The sequence below is a fragment of the Dipodomys spectabilis genome, unplaced genomic scaffold (genome assembly GCF_019054845.1).
Source record: "Dipodomys spectabilis isolate Male_0828 unplaced genomic scaffold, ASM1905484v1 ptg000110l, whole genome shotgun sequence".
Classification (NCBI taxonomy): Eukaryota; Metazoa; Chordata; class Mammalia; order Rodentia; family Heteromyidae; genus Dipodomys; species Dipodomys spectabilis.
This window is the reverse complement of record NW_024870787.1, coordinates 2,466,406-2,474,059: the sequence shown is the minus strand read 5'-3', so window position 1 is coordinate 2,474,059 and position 7,654 is coordinate 2,466,406.

Sequence of the window (7,654 nt, the reverse complement as noted above, 5' to 3'; positions counted from 1 at the left end):
ATTACATGTAGTGAGCAACCAGAAGTAATGTTATTTATTGACTATGCTGTGCTTCCAAGGAAACCAGCTGGATAACTTCTGATGCTGTAAATCAAACTGGTTATCTTATGTCTTGATAGTGTAAAACTATCAGGGACAGAATAATGAAGGAGTGCTGTAGACTGGGGTGAAGTCCATATGATAATGTGCAAAACTCATAAAACGTAAAAGTAACTGAGCAGTAAATTGAGTTTTACATCATTTAAGGTAAATTGCAAAGGCAGGGAAGACATAGAAGAATGAATTCTCCTTTTGATATCCTATCATACAAAGGTCCTTAGCAGGATGAACTCTTTCCTCATTCTTGTAGAGGCATCATCAGATGAGAGGAACTCTATTTTTGGGTTGCTTCCTTCAATTTATTCTTCAGTTTGAAACCTGAACTACATGAAACTGCAAGAAACCAAGGAGAATTAGACATGCAGGATTTGGAAAGAGCAATAAAATAAATAAAATACAGAGAGCCTTGTAAAAGGTCTAAATAAATTGAGTTATATAGTCTCAAGCGTAAAGAGAAAATGATTTAAGCAATATCATGTTATTGAAAATTGAAAATTGTGAGGAGTTGCTCAATTTTTTTCCTTTCCACTATATTGAATTAATTATTGATTTTGTATATAGAGATTAAAGATGAGATTAACAAGGAAATTGATTAAAAATCGACAAAAGTTCTGAATAGCCATATTTTCCAAAATGCCCTGAAAATCACCAGTGGGTTTACAAAGTTGTGTTTAATACCACTTCTATGCTGGATTAATGCTTTGTGAACAGAAGTAATTAGAGAAATGCAATTCAAAATTATTATGATGCTACTTCATAACTATTATAACTCATCAAAAAAATCAAAGGAACTTGGTGTGGTGGTAAAGGCTTGTAATTCCAAGCATTTGGAAGGTTGGAGTAAGAGGATTTGAGCCTAAGGCCAGTCTGGGTACTGCACATAGTAAAAACCTGCCTTTTCAAAAAACTCAAACGTAATTATGTTGGTGATAGTGTGGAGAAAAGGAAATTTTCTACACTCGTGGTTAAAATACCGGTTATTATTCTCATTCTAGAAAGTATTATGGAGTTTTCTAAAGAAATACAGAGTTGAAATATCATCTGACCCACCAATCATATGATTATTTCTCTCTGGGTAACTAGTAAATACATTTATAGTTCATTGTTATTCACATTATCCACAACAAGCAAGATATAAATCAAAGTTATCTGTTCAACTACAGACTAATAAAGCAACTGTGGTGCATGCACAAATATATTTTTGTTTCATCCCTAAACTAGCAAGAGACTTCTCCCGTTAGCCACAACTTACAATGACCTGAAAGATGTATTCTAAATGAAGAAAACTGTTGTCTTCTGATCTTTGTCCAAACACACACACACACACACACCAACCTAAAACAACAGAGGAATTTTTCAAAAAGTAAAGCAAACTGGAATTTCTGGGGCATTTATGTCACAATATAGATGATAGTAGATATACAGGATGACCAAGTATAGAGTTGTAATGTACAATATGAGGATGCAGCGGACAACACTGGCTTTACATAGGAATGAAGCTAATTAAGTAGGAGCTGTTCTTCCTTGTAGGGGTTGCTCTTTTAATTGTTCTCCTTCAGTAATGGATGAGATTAACATAATTCTTTAAATATACCTGCCGGTTTGTAGAAATAATAACAAATAAGATAGCAATAATGTTGTATGCTCAACATAGAACAAAATGTCAAATTAAAATACATGAGATTATCTTTGATATAAACTAATTATTACAAATAAGGGAACCCATTGGACATATGTTTCTTTAAGTCTGGCTTACTTCAGTTAATGTGATTTTTTTCCAATATCTTCCATTTCCTGACAAAGAGGTGGTATTATTCTTTCTGATGGAAGCATAGTATTCCATGTGTATATAGGTGTGTATGTGTGTGTGTGTGTGTGTGTGTGTGTGTGTGTATTACATTTTCGTGATCAATTCATCTACTGAGGTACATCTGGGTTGATTCCATATCTTAGCTATGGTAAATAATACTGTGATAAACATAATTGTGGCTTGTTTGTGGTCACTGTGATAAATACCCAGAAGTGGGATTACTGGGTAATAGGGGAGGATTATTGTGTACATCAAGGATAATCTTAGTAGATGAGCAGAATAGCTCAATTGTACATATGACCATATAAGGTGATTCCAAGCGAAATGAACTCCAAGACATGTTATTTGTTGTTGTTGTTCTTAATGTACTATGTGATTTCTTTTTAACCTTTTGTGTTTTCCCGACTTATCACTATATTTGATTTTGATACCCTGGGTTTTGTAAATATGTTGATCTCAATTAGGGAAGGGAAAGTGAAAAAAATGGAGAGACAAAGGACAAAGGGGAAACCTATGCAAAAGTGATAATCACAAGACAATATATTGGAAATACTCTTGGGGGGTTTGGGAGGGAAGAGGGAGAAAAATGAAGGAAGGGGTAACAAGTTGGAAAAAGGAATTCATTACCTTACTTATGTAACTATAACCCCTTTGTACATTACCTTGACAATAAAATTTAAATAATAAAATAACATACATGAGAGCAGCAATACAGGAGATGGAAGTGGGGGAAATACTGTATTATACAATGAAGAGTAGAACAGCTGTAGACAACAGGAATTTTACAGTAACATAGGAAGTAATAAGCTATCATACAGATTTTCATCCTCATGTTAGTCACTAAAAAGGGGAAAATGCACAATCAGCAAACCAACAGAGATAGAAAACTAAACAATTAAGGTGGAGGGCTGGGAAGGTGGCTCAGTAGTAGAGCACTTGCCTTGCATGCCTGAGACCCTGGGTTCAATTCCTCAGCACCACATAAACAAAAAGAAAAAAGGTGGAAGTGGTGTTGTGGCTCAAGTGGTACAGCGCTAGCCTTGAGCTGAAGAGCTGAGGGAAAGCGCCCAGGCCCAGAGTTCAGGCCCCACGGCCGGATGCCCCCCAAAAAAATATATAAACAAACAATGAACATGGAGAGATGACTTGGAACAATAACAAATGACACAACTAGGAAACAAATAACAAGCTGGTGAGTTTAAAAAATATTACCCATAATTCTATTAAAAGTTTTTTTACATCACAATTTGTTAGAAATATACTTCAAATCACAGTTTAATAGTATATCATTATAATAATAGGTTACTTATTATTGATTTCTTAATATTGAATGTTTAATGTATAATTTTAGTAGCTATAGAAAAGAAAAATGTGAAACTAATTTTAGTGATATATTTCAGGAATTGTAAAATTGAGAAGCATTAAAATTTAAACAATACATCATTATTGTTTCATTTATGTAAATTGATGTGGTAATTCAAATTGTATTCTACACTTAGCACTCAACATCGAATAGGAAATTATTGCACATGAATTTGGTATTAGGTTGAAGGGTGCAGCCTTGTGGTAAAATTCACACCACACAGTACACGAAGGTATGACTCCTCTCATCTAGCTTAAATTGTGGAAATTTGATTTCTACACGCATGTTAAATTCCTGTCTAGGTGACATCTATACATTTATATAAATTATGTACACGAGGAGTATTTCAGATGACACTTAAAAGTCATATTCATTAATTAAATTTTTATTATTTTGTACCAAATAAATATTTATAGAGAGACTGAATTTCTGAGTAGATGATGGTGTATTTGTGCCAGATAATACTTACTGAGGCTTATTTTATATTCCTGACATTGTTTATACAGTTGGACTTAATTTTCCGTAAGGGGTTAAGTGTATTATATTGGATATATGAAAGTAAACTGAATGTTGATTCCATTAATCCTTTGCAATTTTTGTAATCTCAATATAAATTATCCATGTGTTTGAAGTAATGAAAACAACAACCGATATAAGCAACATGAATCAATCTGTAGCAGACAAGTATTTTCACCTTTATTTTGATAGTTGTTCCTCTTTTACACTACAGAATATTCTTGGGAAAATGTGCTCCAGGCTGGCCACAATTGCAGAATATTATGGTTTAATCTATCAGTCCCATTGTTGGTAACACAGAAAATCTACTGATTCTTGTGGTTTTTATACCCTCCTACATTGCTGAAAGTTAGCATCACCTTTACTAACTTGAGGAAGGAAGCTATAGGGTCCTTTATATACAGGATCATTTCATTTGTGAAAAGGGATAGTTTTACTTCTTCCCTATTTGGATCCCCTTCATGTTTTTCTCTTGCCTATTGCTCTTGCTAGAAAGTACACAACTATATTGAAGAGTAGTAGAGAGAGTGGACATCCTTTTCTCATTCCTGTTCTTAATATCTTCATGCCTCCACCTTTAGATATATACTTATTGTCATATCTTTGTCATACACATACACTAAAACTCCCAGCACAACTATGTTTTTGCAGCATTATTATCATAGCTAAAATATGGAGCCAATCCCGATGCCCCTCAATAGATGAGTGGATCCAGAAAATGTGGTATATATACACAATGGAATTTTATGCTTCTATCAGAAAGAATGACACAGCCTCTTTCTTAACAAAATGGAAAGACTTGGAAAAATCATATTATGTGAAGGAAGCCAGACTCAAAGTAACATAGGATCCATGGTTTCCCTCATTTTCATTAATTAATGTATGCTTAGGATAGTCCTGGCAGATAGGTTCACTTTTATTTTTTTCATTGTGAAAATACTGTACTGAGGGGTAAAAATTACATGGGCAAGATAATGATTACATTTCTTATCAAGCATTGTAGCCTCCCCCTTGGTTTCCCCTTCCCATCCCTTCCCATTGCGGCGAACGCCTTCTCGGCCAGCGAGGAAGAACGACCACCACACCAGGAGTCTTCTCAGATCACACTTTATTGGAGAGCTTTTGAGTTGATGGGAGAGCTTGAGCGAGAGACCCCGTGTACAGAAACGTGGCCGCTTATATATGGAATAGGAACACGGGTCGTTCTATCATTGGTCGTCTGCCTTTCACCGTCACCAGGTGCCACGGGATTGGCTGGGGACTCTACGTGGCTCGCGCATGCGCAAAGCCCGGGACCCACAGTCCCGCCAAGCACTGCCTAATATGGAGTTGTTTACCTCAAAGCTGCAAGGAAGTGGGCGCCATCTTGTAATGGCGTTCGCCCTGGCTCTCCGCAGTTCCCCCTTTTTGTTTTTGGCAACAGGTAAGAGTAGAGGTCTGTTCCCTGAATAGAAGAGGACAATGCAAAGCCTTCGTTCCAGGTTACCTCTCCCCAGAGGATGGCCCTCCAGTCCGATGCCTTTTTTCCAGGGGTGGGGAAAGCACAGCATCAACCCACATGCAAACAGACTTGCTCTTCTTGAGGAGATGGAGGTCTTCCCCAAGTGCAGTGCATACGCCTAGCACCCTGTCCCGTATTGTAAGCTGCGTACCTGTCCCGGTGCAATGGGATCCCCTGATCCCTCAGGGTGCTAAGGCTATGCAGGATGGCAGGGCTTAATTGCCCTTTAGGGCTGTCAGCCAAATCTGGGGTGAGGATCCACTTTCCAAGGCTGCTAATGCTTGTGAGATAACAACCTTGTCCCTTCTGGTTTGGGCTCGAAGGCAACAGACCAACCATAGGCAGACTACGCATCCTCCCAAGCAGCAGGCCAAAAACATCCCAACTCCCACCCACTCTTTAAATCAGGAAACAGCAGAGGAGATCCAAGACTGGAGTCCCTCCACCAATCCGGGGTCCACTCGCGTTGAGTTCACTGTAACAATGGCAATCCGCAGCTGATCCAGCATCTCCTCAAATTCGCTGGTCCAATTACCTAAAAGATAACTAGACAATTGTTTAGACAAGTCTGCAGGTCGGGTAAAATTATTATACTGCACACTGGTGACACACAACCATTCATATTTCCACTGACAGCCAAGTTGAGCAATCTGCCAAAGGGTATCCACTTGTTCCCCCTCTCAACTGAGAGTTGATACCCCTCTGTATTTAAAGTGTGTGCCGTTTGTACTGAATGGCTCATAGCAAGAGCTGCCGTGGCAGCCCCCACAGCTGCCAAGGAAGTAGCTGTAACAACAGCAGCAGTAATGCCAAAATCTCTTTTTGGTCTAAATAGGGTCAAAGCACTAGAGGCATTAATAGGCACAGGCACCCAGCGGGGCATACGTGCAATAATAGCATACTCATACTTAGAAGCATTCCAGCATTGAGTATAAAAGCAAGAACTGTTAGTACAATTAACAGGGTTTACCTCACTAACTATAAACACAAATGGGGGATATACACAAACTGGGGTTACAGCGTAAGTAATATTTTCCTGTGGTTTGACTCCTTCCCCTTCACAGCTCGCGCCAGTGCCAGATATGTTTACTGAGCTTGTCGTTGTCTTTGTCTTTGTGTCCCAGTAGGCCCACGGCTTGGAGGAACTCCACCGGAACTCACTCAACCCGATCTTCCCCCCGCCAATCATAACCATGGGCTCCAGGTTCATACAACTCCCATTTACTCCACATAATAGCCAATTATCAAAGGGATTAGAGACATACACTTGTTTAGGATCTTGATCTGTATAATTTTGTCCTTTATAAGTCGAATTAAATTCTGTACTTATACCGGGGGAAAAGAAAAAGATCTCATTTTCAGTAACCCAGGCCCCAGTACAGGACTGGCAACCTGTCCAGGGCCAAAGATTCCCTGAGTGTTGGCCAACACAAAAGGGGGCCCATTTTGGAAAACTGGGCGGCTTATCTTTTGCTCTCTTTGCTGGCCACCATCCACTAACCCAGGAGGCATTTGCCTTAAAGCAAGGGCCAAATCTTGGGGTATCAAACCAGCCCGCTGTCTGGGATAAAAGCAAAATGCACGGGGAGAAAGAATGGGCAGATGTATTCTTAACAAGCTGAAAGCACAAGCTCCCCTCTAAATGGAGGATCCTGTTTTCCCCAATAGGGGCCTCTACCATATCTGGCAGGAGATATGGGATATCCATGGTTCCGTTGGTACCAAATAATCGTGGGAAAAGCCTGGCATCATGCTTGACTGGCATCGGCCTCAGGAACACCGACAGGATCCCCCATCTGTGTTCCTCCTGGCTGGGGTAGACCTTGACCATCAGTAATATCATCATTATCAGGGACTTCGCAGTCATTTTCCTTTTCTTTTTGGTCTTCTTTAACAAGTCATGTCAACCGACTCGGGACCCAGTGTGGCGTTTCTTGATCCTGGGGGAACTTACCGACGTCTCCTCTCCGTGTGTTGAGTTCTGGCTCCTGTTTGGCCTCTCGCGTGGTTCCCGGGTTTCGGCACCACTTGCGGCGAACGCCTTCTCGGCCAGCGAGGAAGAACGACCACCACACCAGGAGTCTTCTCAGATCACACTTTATTGGAGAGCCTTCTTGTTTGTAGGAGAGCTTGAGCGCGAGAGAGCGTGCACAAAAAACATGGCCGCTTATATAGGGAATAGGGACACGTGTCGTTCTATCATTGGTTGTCTGCCTTTCACCGTCACCAAGTGCCACAGGATTGGCTGGGGACTCTACGTGGCTCGCGCATGCGCAAAGCCCGGGACCCACAGTCCCGCCAAGCACTGCCTAATATGGAGTTGTTTACCTCAAAGCTGCAAGGAAGTGGGCGCCATCTTGTAATG